Consider the following 13206-nt stretch of genomic DNA (forward strand, 5'->3'; position numbering starts at 1 on the left):
ATAACCATGTAGTTATTGTACTCCTTTACTGTTGGAACGGACCTCTCTTAAGAATCAGGTTTTATGTAAGTAAGAGCCAGCGGAGAGGAAGGAAATCTCCTCCTCTTGCCACTCTCCCCTCTTTCTATGCCCTGGCATACAGTTACTGCTCTCTTCTTCAGAGTGGCTCTCATCCCACACACCACATTTGTACAGGGAGGAAAAAACGGCGGACACTTGATACTGTTAATCAGCCTTGGATCAAGGTAAGGATATTAGCTGTACAATACTTTTTCTAAAGGCTGGCCAACCCTGAATCTGACACCGTCCTTCAGCAATGCCCAACTCAACATGTCTATCAATCAGCCTTGGCATGGAAAGATTGGACATTTCCATGGCAGCAGGCAAATCCCAAACTGTTGGCCCTCGCACAACATGTACAAAATGTTCTGCTGCTTCCAGGTCTATGAAATGGTCTGTTTGGTTTGGTGGATAAGTAGCACTGGCTGTTATTCCATGCTTTCTATGAAACCAGCCCAGTCTACGTCACGTCCAGCCCTAAGCTTTCTCTGTCAAACCAAATTGCAAAATAAATACATGAAAACAACCTTTAGATAAATACGAGCCAAAATTCTTCTGTGTAAGAAGCACAAAACATCCCTACTTTTCCTTAAAACCCATTTTAAGGACAGTGGTGCTAATAGAAAAGGTGACACTATATTATTCACTACAGCTTGCAGTATGGGAAGCAGTGATGTGTTTAGGCAGCCAGTTTAAAACAAACAGAAGAAATGATTGTGCCATCCAACACATAATGAAGAAGTACAACTCACAGTTGCTGGATGTTACAGAGAGCAAAAATGTAAATGTTTCAGAATGGGAACAGACTAACTAAGGAGCTAAAGCAAACTTCCCTGCTGCAATGTTGGATTTAAACTTCTTTGACTTGTTGGCTGAAAGTGGGGGAGGCTACGAGGGAAGGCTCGTGCGCTGTCCTGCTGTCCTCCTGCACATCTGTGTTTATCAGACTTACTAGGAATAGGACAGTTGTGCTAGATGATAAACTTTTGGTCTGACCAGCTCACCCCCTTTTACATCCCTGTGTAAAGAGTGCAGTTATCCCTGCAGGAGGATGGATGAGGCAACCAGTGGCTGACGTGCCACTGAGGACATACGCGCTCTCTACGTGAAGAACATAACACTGTCAACGGCTCTGGGCTTCCTGAGCCCAACCCTCTTCGCTGTAGCTTTTTTTCCAAATCATTTATTTTAAATAAATGAGAAAGGGGTGGGGGTTTTTTGGCCTGAAGACGGAAGGGCCAGGGTCATCAGTGTGATAGCTGAAGTCCTCTGTGGATTCACATAGGAGGTATTGCATAAGAGTGAGATTTGTTCAAGCCACCTTGATGCCTAGTTAGTCCCACAACAGCCTAATATACCCAGCAGAATTTACAGAAAACTTTGCCAGGAGAAAATAAATTGTATTTAGAATGGGTGAAATTTTACTTTTTTTTTTTTCCTGCATTTTTTTTGTTTTTGTTCAGTTGCATTTTGGTTAGCAGAGGCCACTAAACAACCATTAGCTTGCAGCAAATTTCTGCTGCTGACAGCCTAAGCTGGATTTAGTGGATACACTAGAAGTGACACTTCATGAACTAATTATAGGAGCAGCTGTTTTTCAGCATCCCAGAAAAATAATTCCAGACTGACACAGCATTACAGAAAGCCACTGCTCCGGTGACCTCTCAGCTGAGCACTTACCTCACTTGGTTGCTCTGAGATATGAACTATTTCACTTGTAGCCTATGGTGGATACATCTTGCCAGTTGCCAAAATTCCTGCTGAAGGACATTTTACCTAAATGATGGTTAAATTCCACTGGAACTGATGAAATATGGGAAACAACACTTTTGTCAAAAGACATTTTTCCACCACAAAATGTTTCGCATTAAATTTTACAAGCAGCTCTATGCTGAATGTTGGAAGCGGGGCAATCGCCTGGCTCCTTTTGCAGGGAAAAGCTGAGATGATGTTACTGACTGTGAGGAAGAATCACTTCGCATCTTTGCTGGTTGTATTTAGGGTAACTAGGGGCATGTAGCTATGTGTTTGGTGGGGAACTGATCAATCTCTGCAGTGCTCCCTCTGCAAATCCCCACCACCACTGCAGGTGACCCCAAGATCAGCCTGTGCCCAGGTGAGGAGCAGGAAGGGTACCCTGCACCCCACTGTCCCAGTGGTTTACATGCTGTTTTCATGGCCTCCATACCTGAAATAACCTATCAGTTTAATGAGCTGATATGATAATGAGGTAACACCTTTTACTTTACTGTGTTTCACAAAATTTCAGGTTTTGCTGTACCGATAGTGCGTTTTGCTCTTCCTGCTCAGTCAGTTGTGCCTTAATACTTGCACCTTTTATTACAGTTTACCATCCTGGCTAGAAACAAAACCCACCCCTGCCAGCATTAACAACAGATGCACTTTACTCAAGCGGGGATTAAAAGTGCTCCTAACAGCATATATAAAATAAATTCTGTTGTAATGCGTTCTTCCCATTTGACTTTATCTTTCTTGCTTGGGTAGCAAAGATGCCAGAAGGTTACTATGAAAATAGCCCTTCTTGGAGACCACAGTTGTACTGAACAAAAGAAGAGCTGGCTGAACTTGCGCCCCATGAGGAAAATCAACGTTTGTACTGGGTTTGGTGTTCTTCCTTAAGCTTCCCCTTCTGAAGCGGGTGGAAGCCGTCCATTCCTCGCAGAGGGCACACATCCATCACCCAGGCAGTGACAGGTCCCACTGGAGCCCTCCTGCCAGCCTTGGAGGGGCAGACGTGGCAGGAGGGCTGCCGGCACATGGGACTAGAGGCTGGGCAGGCACCAGCCCACCAGGGACGTCCCTTCAAAGGAGATTTTATGCCTGGTCACATTTCCACGCTCTTGGCAGCTTGCATAGAAGTTCACCTTTGTTTTTTCTCTTAGAAATCCACTACATTAACTCTTCTGAAAGGGACCAATTTGGGAGGGAGTTATTGCTATTGGCCTGGTGCTGCTGTGACCCCGTAAGGACTTCCTTGAGATCACAGGCCATCATTAAGCAGTCTTTCAAGAGAAAAATAATCTAGAATAAGATTTGTTGGGGTGCACTGAAGATGAACTGCACTTATGATGTGTACAGATGGGGAATAGGAGGAGACAGAAAGGCAGAAATGGGCTTTACCATTCCTTCTCCCATCCTGCAGCTCTTACTGTGTTCTTTTTTCATCACCTTAAAATTGTGACCCCTCCCACAGCAACTCTCTGTGTGGCAAAAGGCTGCCAAACTATTTCCATGCACTTTAAATTAAATTTCTGCTGACCCTCTTTATGATTTTCCTAGACCTAGAAAATCATAGAGGGTCATCTCCAAGCACAACCACACTGGAGCCTACTGCTACATGTCCTGTAGGGGAGCTGAGCCACAAAGGCTGGCACTGATTCTGCAGCCACACAGGTATGACGGTGCTGGTGACTTGCACACTCATGGGTTCAGTACGTATTTCGTGATTACACAAGCTCTAGCCTTCAGCATTGCAGCCTGTGTAGTACCTGCTCTTTGGACAATAACCATCAGGTAACTCCACAGATCCTAGAGTTTGGATCCTAGGACTGAGAATCCAAGAGTCCACATTACTGTTGGTTTTTTTGTTGTCGTGGTTTTAATTTAAATGCAATTTTCACATGGCCAAACCCCAAGGAACTGGGTGTTCCTTTGGGCAGGTTGTGTCCTCTTCTCCAGTGCAGATCTCAACAACTGTCAGACAGTGTTACACCTAAGACACTCATACCTTTGCCTACCGTGGATTTCAGCTATTACCCAACTATCTACATGGGTCAGATTCTTTTAATGGAAGGTTTGTATGTCACTGAAGTCGGAAGTGTGAAATGGCAGTAAGCATGTAGGGCAATGGATGCATGTTACTTGCAGGCAGTTGCTTCTCTAGGTGATGCACTGTACTTTGAAGGTGTGAAGATGCTCACGAAAGGTGATGGCACATGATACTGTGAGGGGGCATTATCAGAGGGCTGTGGCTTGCCAAGGGGCTAGGAAGGCTGTAGATGCCCTGGCAGCTCAGCCTGGAGGAGACGTGCTCCAGGAGAAGAGGCAGAGGGGCTGTGCGGGTATAGGGGGGAGAGCAGCACAGGTGGGTACCACCCTCCACTCACAGCCCCTACCCCTGGGCTGCTTCCACTGGTCTGAAACACCTCTGTAAGATACAGCCTTGGAAATGTATAGGGAAAAGCAGGAGGAAAAGGCTTGTTTCTTTCCATTTCCCCTCGTCCCACTCTTCCTTTCATGATTTCTTTTGTTCTTGCTTTCCTTTTTCTCTCTTCTTTTCTTCCTCTTCCCTTTCAACTCCTTTAAAGGGTTTTACAAAGCAGAAGTAGTATTACCAACCACCGTTCTTTTTAAAGAGGAGCAAAAACTGCAGTGCAGGGATTTATGAATGTTGCTCGTGCCATGTCCCACCTCACACTGCCTCACCTTGTCTTGGTCCCACATCAGCACCTACAGCCAGATGTGACAGCTGCTACAGGGCAGCAGCAGCTCCCAAATCAGGCAGAGGTGCAGCCAAGGGCTGTCTGTGTACATGAACCGCTTTGAGATGGCTGTTGTATCAGAAAAAGTGCAAGTATAGCAACTGACATTTAATTTCATTCTTGACCGTTTGAGATGGTGTTGAGGTGAAGATGCCCTAATGATGGGAGCAGCAGCCCAGGAGTGCAGGAAACACTGCTCAGCTCCCTGCTCTCCAACAGGCCTCTGGTGAGAGTCGGAGTTGCTCGTGTAGGCTGGCTGAGTGGTGGGTATCCAAGGGACATCCTAAACTGTCAGCGCAGAGTTCAGCACAGCACCACGCTTGAGAGAACAACCCCCCGTAATACGCCGAGACGAGTGAGCATTTACCATGTGTACGGTGTCATGCTGCTCTTACCTACTGTGCCTGGAACATCTCTAGCCCTAGTGTCCTGGCTTTCACTAAGACTTTCAGCCCCACAGGTGAGTACGTGATGAAGGCATGGCCTCATGGGATGACTCAGCCACCCTTCTCTCAGGGCCTGGAGAGGTCAGAGCAGAGGGTTGCAAAAGTTCATTTCTTTATGGGTTTAGGCTTAAAAATCTGTGAATCTCTCTTCCTGTAGCACCATCTTCTGCACACAGTTCAAACTCTTCTTTTTTCCCTCAGAGTGTGTGAATCTTTCAAGAACAATGTGGAAATGCCCCCAGCACACAGCCCCTCAGCTGGGGTAAGGGGGATTGCTCAGCGGTGGCTGGCATGTGCTGCAAGACAGCGCTGTTCTCATTTGGCGCATCTGTTTGCTGTTTCACAAGCCATAAAAATACAACAATGGTGATTCCTCAAAAATAAAAGCTCAGGGAACAACTTTTACAGCACTGAGTTAATACAACGAGCATTAGCGCTGCCCACAGTTATCTGGTATTGATATTCTGTACGAATTATCAGTGGAGTTGGGTTTCGTATGGCTGTGAACCTTCACCAGTGCGCTGGGAGGTTGAGATTTGTTTAAGTGGGGGCCGAGATTAAACTTTAGTTACTGTTTTTATACTTCCAGGTTCTAAGTAGCAAAATACCTTTTATATTTTGAGATGGTACCTCTAGGACAAAATATGGAAGGAAGAGTCAGGGCTTGTATTTCATCTGGATTTCATGGCATTTCTGGACATATTTTTAGGTTAATTCCTAAAGGACAGTTTTAATCAGAATTAATGCAAGAACGCAGTCACAAGCTCATTACTTTGGAAGGAAGACAGATAATTACAGAGTACAAGCATAGGGCAAGCAACCTTCATTTTGCATTTTAACTATGCTCTTAACTCATGAACTATAAACCTGTTAAGCTCAGTTAAAAATGATTCAGTATCTGATCCCAAACCAAGAAGAATCTTTGCATTCTTCTTAGTAGCCATGGGAGAAGACTGATGAAAATTACACTGGTAATGTGTTCATGATTATGCAATGGCTTTCTTTTAAGCTTGCAAATTCTATGTTCACTTGTGCACGCTGTGCCTGCACCAACTCGTTATAGTGAAACAGGAAATTGTAGCCCGAGATTTACTGACAACATACCCAAAGGCTGTCAGATTTTCAAACTGGCTCACAAACCCTCTGTACCATAACAACTGTGCTCGCATCTGGGGTTTATACTGCTTTAAATAGGTACCTCTCAACATAGTACTCCAGCAAAGTGTCGCAAGAGCATTTCTTACAGCTATTTTCCAAAACAAAATGCTAAGTAGCAGAATTCCTATGCTGAAAGCCTAAGTGGGCCCTTCCATTAAGAACAGTAGTCTATAAAGAAATTTTCTTTCACTTGTCTTTTCTCTGTAGTTTGCATGACTTCTGCTATTAAATTTGTTGATTAAAATACAGAACAGCTTTATTTTTTGTGCACATAATTCTACATAAGTTGGTAACAACTTGCACATAATTCTCAAAATTTCAGCATACGATTGTATGTACACACATGGTCGCATATGCCTCAGCGTGTAATTAGCAGTTCTCCTACGGTAATTTTATTTTAAGGAAATACACTTCTGATGAATATCAGAGCTGCTTAGACTGGGGTCATTTTTATGCCTAAGCTTTGAAAAGTAAGGAAAAGTGACTCTGTGTGCTTGCTGCCAAGCACAAGAAGAAAACATTTCAGGATAGTCTACTTAGACACAAAAAAAACAATCAAATCACTGGCTTTGATTTATCAAGCCAACAAATCTGGTAATAAAGATAGAACAAAAGCTGTGAGAGTTTTCAATATGGGAAAAGACCCCCTAAACAAACGTTATGCATACTAAGCAGGGTTTGCAAACCCCTATGATGGGTGTGTCTGAGTTCCTCAGGGAACAGGTAAATTTGGTGCATCTCCAACACTTTGCTGTGTATTATGGTCTTTGCTGCAAACCTTCATTAGTCAGCTTGCCACCTTTCTCCTCCGAAGTCAAACACAGAGATGAAGGTTGGTGTAAACACAAGGCCTCTTTATTTTGTTTCAACAGTACATGACTTCACATTTAGCATGATCAAAATCAAGCAGAACAGTGTAAATCGCATATATCTTTTTTCCTAATACATTGCTCTTCCTTGAAAACACATGGGTACAACAGGAAGGATAAATTCAACATTAACCCCAGTTAGGCATTTTTCACAAACGAAAGAACCAGAGCCTACTCACAACAGGTGACGAGCAGACAAAATCAAAGACCAGAATCAGAAAACCTTACTCCAGTGAGACGTGAACTCTCCTTTGCGGAAGGAAGGTTCGTCTTGAAGCAAGGGCTGTAAAATTCCTCAGCTACGGAGTACGTGCAGCCGCTTTTTAAAAGCTTCATCAGCAGAAGCTGTTAAAGGAACACACAGCCCAGCTCCAAAGCCACAAGGCCGGGTAGGACACAGAGATCAGAGACTTCAGTTGTCACTAACACTGGTCCCCTCTACTGAAGGCATATCTCCAGGGAGTTTTTATACCTAAATGTGCCCAGGAGCACTTGCCTAAGCAAAGCCTTTGGTGACTTAAGTGCAGATCAAGGTAAAACATTTTTATGTTTTTGCCAGCTGCTGACAGTTTGCGTCCTGGTCTTGGCTGGGTTGGTCTGTTACCGGCTGACTCAAGTCAGTCTAGGAGCTGTGCAGGCATAATAGCGTCTACCTGATGGGACAAATCTTTTGAGCTGAAGTGTTAGGTGGGCAGGTGTAAGACTGTGCCTTTTAGCCTTACCCTTCTCCCAACTCCACTCATTGAGCACAGTTATTTTCAAATTAAAACCAAGTGTTTGAGAAACCACAAACTAAAGCCCGAATCAAAGCAAATACACACTTCTGACTCCTGACAGCGGGAGGAAGTGTGAGTCTAGGTATGACTATGGCGTTCACATCTACAGCAGCAGCTGCCCCTGCAGAAGCCACCAGGGACCTCACTGATTGGAGCACACTGATTCAGGGCATTTTCCAAGAAGGAATTTCCACTGAAATTTCCAGGAAACTGCCCTCCAAAAACATGGCTCAGCCTTTCGAGAAAAACTAACAGTTCTGTTAGCTTTACACTACAGATTATTGCTGATGTTGCCGATGTCCTTTTGGCTTACCAAGAATTGGTTTTGTTGCTGTTGTTATTGTTTGTTGTACAGACAGCCTTGCAGGTGTCATTTGCTGGCTTCTCTGTTGAGAGGAGCACGAGTTGTTGCACATAGAGTATAAGGGCTTAAAAACCCCCAAATTTAAGCCAGTTAAAGTTCCTCGTACCTAGAAGGCTGCTATTAGGCACATGCTTGTGTAATTTAAAACGTGCTGTTCTGACTGCAGCGTGCTTAACTTCAAAACAATCTGATTTTTAAAACAGCTTCTTTTCTGTTACTCTAGTCACACCAGATGCTTGTCTTCCTGTGTTGGACTCAGTCATCACTGTGCCACCAGGCACATGACCGGGGACAATGTCTGGGGCATGCAGGAGCAGAGATTCTTCCCTGGGACCAGTCTCTGACCTGGCCAATGCCAAACGTCTCACAGGACACGTGGAGATAAAGCATAACGTGCCCTTGCGTCACTTTTTTCCTGGAGTTATTACAGGTAATTTTGATTTAAATCTTGAAGTAGACGTTGAGAGATTGAAAAGGGTTACATAAGCATGCTGTGATTAGCTACAATTATTTGGGCTTGTATCATTAAGCATGTAAGTAACTGCTTTGGGAATCTGCTCGGTTGTTGGGCCTCAATGACTTTCAGAGGGAATAAAGTCCGTGACTTAACAGAACACTGCCTGAAAACATGATCTTCTCTTCTGAGCATTTCCCACCTAAAACTTACATGTCATCTTGTTTTTATGAGTTCCTCTGATCTAGCTTCTCTCAACTTTGCATTATTTTGTGCTCTGCTACCACCTTTTTCAAATCTCTTCTGAAACTCATTTTTCTTTCCCAGTCCTTCCTCAAATTTTCAAAACCCCTTGGCTTTTTTTTTTTTAAATACCCTCTACTTGTACATTATCATTTTAGAAATTAGGTGACCATGGCTACACACAGGCCAGCAGATAAGGCAACAGCATTTATTCATACAAATCCAGTGCTTTAAAAGCTGCCCACCCTATTATCTGATCTGGATTGTTCCTGGAAATGCTTAAAACAGTATTTTTAAACTTGGGCTTTTTATTTTTCAAGACTTGTGTATTCTTTTTAAATGTAAAATCAATAATAGTTACATTCTCCTTTGCTCAGTAGAACAGTAGATATTTAGCAAGAATTATTACCTTTTGCTAATCTGCGTTGCACAGCCATGATTAAAATTTTTTAAAAATCTATTTCTCTGTAAATGTTTTTAAATTAAAACATTAATATTCATAAAACCATTATAATTTTTTCATTCATGAGGGTATAATCAGGCACAGACTTTTAAACAGGGTCATTTTTCTGGAAGTCCACTTACAATACTGAAAATGTTCAGCAGAGTGAACAAATACACATTTTTTTTCCCATACAAAGCTTTCTGATTGCACAAAAAACACAGAATAAATATAAACATTAGGCCAAGGCAACATTTTAAAGTGCAGAACTCCACGTGCCACACATGAATAATTCAAATAACACTGCATAATGCATAGGCAATACTTACTAGCATTTCATTAATAATCAAAACCTGAAGTGACACAACGAGATCAACATATAACAGTAATTCAGATACATTCCATTTATAATAAATAAGTGCTCATTTGAACATAGAACACATTAAGCACATTGTCCCAAAAAGCAAGCTTTCCACAAACTATCTTTTTGTTTTTTCCTTGTCTCAGTGGTGTGCTAACATTGAACACAAAGACACATTAAGAAACAAAGATCCCATCCGTAATCTGGCAAGAGAACTAATGGGGATTGACATCTGGAAACAGTTGCGTGTACATTTTTCCAGAAGTTTCATCTTCCATCAGTAGCGTCGTGTCAATTTATACTGACTGAAAATTATCCAATTACCCCTTTCTTGTCTTCGACTTACTCATCTCCCCTTAGCATCTGGTTGCCTAATTTTTACTTTTTTTTTTTTTTTTGGTGGAAGAAGGAGGAAGAGGAAAGGTGGTTGCTTTAATTGTTAATCTGTCTTCATCTACTAAATTCTGTGACAAGGAGGATGGAGGGCAAATATTCCAAGACCTAGCCTCCATTAGCATTTTGGTTTGAGACAGTAGTGCTGTTCTGAAATGAATTCCCAATCATCTTCCCTCATTGAACTTTGGTTCAGTTTGCAGGGTGGTTTTGCTACTCCAGGATTAAGTTTATCTTGGAGGATACTACACTCAGCTGCATGCCAAATACACTCCAGCCTCTAAAAAAGGCATTAAGAGTCTGAACCAACTATTTGGCCTGCTTCAAACTGCATATGCAGTGGGGACATTTATCCAAGGAAACACTACATGTAGGCTTAAGCTGCATATAGTGTAGATGTACAAGTCTCAGCAGAAGAAACTGCTTTCATCTACTGATCCTCCCCTACTGCACCAAGTATCCTGGCAACCTACACATAGTCAAAGAGTCCCAAGGACTGAAACTTCACGGTGGGAACCTCAGTGACTTTCCTAAAATTGCTTCAGGGAATTTTCGCTACTACATCCTCTGTATCTCCTAAAACCTTAAAATTTCTGTGCATAAGCCATCTTCTACTGAACAAGCTTTTGGGACCACCTCAGAGGACCCCACTTCAACTTTTTTTCTCTGGCATTACAGTCTTTCTCCATTCAATTCTGTTTAAGATGCGGCTCTTGAAAGTACCTCCCAGTTGGTTATATTAATTCCTCCACTGGCCTCCTCTCACATCAGATTCAGGCTTCTTTCCTTTACCCCTTAGCACCTCAGCATTTCGTGTAACGCTATCCATCTTGGTCCTCGCTACTCCTGGTCTTGGGCATTGCAGGGTGGTGCAGGCAGCCCATGGCACTACCTGCTGGCAGAGTTCCTCCTCCAGCCGAGATTCTTAAAAAGCTGATTCTCTGTTTCTAAGCCTGGGTAATGTCTGGGTACTAGACACTAGTAAAGCTATAATCAAAAGGCTGAGTTCCTACCTTCTGCCTGAATTTAACAAGAACCAAGCTGCTCATGATGCAGCCAATATTCAGACACAAGGCTCGTTGGCAGCAGTTATCCTAGGCAGTCCCTGGGCCAGCACTTTAGTGTTGAACTTTGTTACAGTTCTTCTGTATTCCCAGTTTGTAAATAAGCAACCCCTCCTCCTCCACAAATCTTTTAAGAAGAAATGCTGAATCCCATTCTTAACAACACTACAAAATAGTAGGAAAACAATAAAGTCAGAGACAGTTAAGACTACCGCTAAAATAAAAGCATTGATTTAATTCATAGCTCTGGAAGCAAAGAAGTAGGGCACAAACCTACATTGTACACAAGGCTGTGCAATCTTTCTCTGCCCCAGAAAAACATTCTTGCAGGAAAGCCAAAGCTGAAAACCATGCAACTCCCTAAAAAGAGTTTCAAACAGTAACCGGGAGGATTAAAACATGTGTCTTAGAGATCTTTGGTTTTGGTACATGAAATTTGGTCAATTAAATTCATGTCAAAATTCATGAGGAAAGATGCTCCCTGAATCAGGAAACCAAGTTAAAGAGCTGAAGATTGTATTTGCCAAGCAAGCACGCTACTCTGTCGGTGATGGGGACACATGAAAAACAGAATGGTTAGGAAAACACCCTGATGGAATATGGAAATCTTAATCCTTAAATCTCGACCCCTAAAGACTTAGGAATGGCTGAACGCAACGGATACGGAGGCTGTACCTCCGCAAGCAGGCAGCACAGAGCAGGGTGCCGCGAGGACGCCTGAGCCAGCCCTCGATGAACAAGCCACGCGGCCGCACTGTCTGCGCGCCAGTATCCCCTGCTGCTCAGCTGGGCGGCTCGGCTTCGGCAGAAAAACACACTGCAGAGGCTGTACTGCTAGGTTTTACTGTCTCATGCGGGCCTAAGCGTAATGGTACGTAAGCGCTGAAAAGGCTTTTAAAATCAGAAAATCGTCAGTGACGCTGGGCCAAGCACTCTCTCAGTAGCAGGCATGAAGTGAGGCTTTAGTGCAGTGACCTCCCTGGTTCCGTCAGCAGAGGGAAGTCCTGTGCTTTTATATCACCAGGCGGTGAGATAAAAGTGTGAAACAGAGCTTGGTGAAATCACAGGAGTCGGAAGCAGGCCTTAAAACCATATTCAACACATTTATAGTAACTTAGTACAATATTGTCTCTATTGACACTGAAATTAAAGCTTACATCCTTTGTGTTGCAAAAATATAATAAAGAAACAAGAAGCAACTCCCGACTCAAACTAATCTCAAAAAAAAAAAAAAAAAGTCTCTGATAAAAAGTAGTGAAATACGCTTTTTAAGAAAGGAAGTCATATAGATTTCCAAAAGAAAAAGGGCACATTTTTTAGCTGGTGTTGTACAGGGCTGGAGTTATGTTTGCCACATTGAAAGACACAAAAGAGCATGTTAAAGCTGAGCTGCTTTTTCCAGCGACAATTTCCACCTGGAGTCAAAGGTGGCAATGGCCCGTTTCTCTCGGACTCTTTTTAAACCCAGTCGCTTCCCTTATAGAAAGGGGACGGGACACCGTATCAGCCTGTCTGAAGAGTCAGGAGCAAATGAGCTTGAGAACGCTCTGCAGGAGGCTGACCTCGGTCCAGAAAAACCTCTTCAATTTGTTTGTGTTCTTATTTGGTCCTTCCAGCAGTGCTCTTCTGGCTAGCGACGAATGACAGATCTGGACTCCTTGATAATAAGGACCCTTTTTTATCTATAAATACACACATCTTACCTCTCTTAAAAAAAAAGTTTTAAATGAAATAATTACTTAAAAAAAAATAGGCTCCTAAAGAAAACTGAAAAATGTTCTAAGTGCCCCTAAGTGTCACTGATTTTCCCATACTTGGTGATAATATCATGGAAATGGCATTCTTCCATGATACTCGTTACCTGTAAAATCAATTTACTAGCACTGGCTTTTTTTTTCATTCGGATGCATTGCAGACAATGAGAGTCTCACTGCTCTTCGTAATGCTTCCTATAATACTATTAAAAGGAACTGCAGGTGTCCTCTTAATTTAATTAAGTTATTTACCAAATCCCTTATCAATGCACACATGCTAATTTTACAGAGAAATTTAAATACCTGTTTCCTCTAGAACT

The sequence above is a fragment of the Phaethon aethereus genome (assembly GCF_964289735.1).
Source record: "Phaethon aethereus genome assembly, chromosome: Z".
NCBI classification, from domain to species: domain Eukaryota; kingdom Metazoa; phylum Chordata; class Aves; order Phaethontiformes; family Phaethontidae; genus Phaethon; species Phaethon aethereus.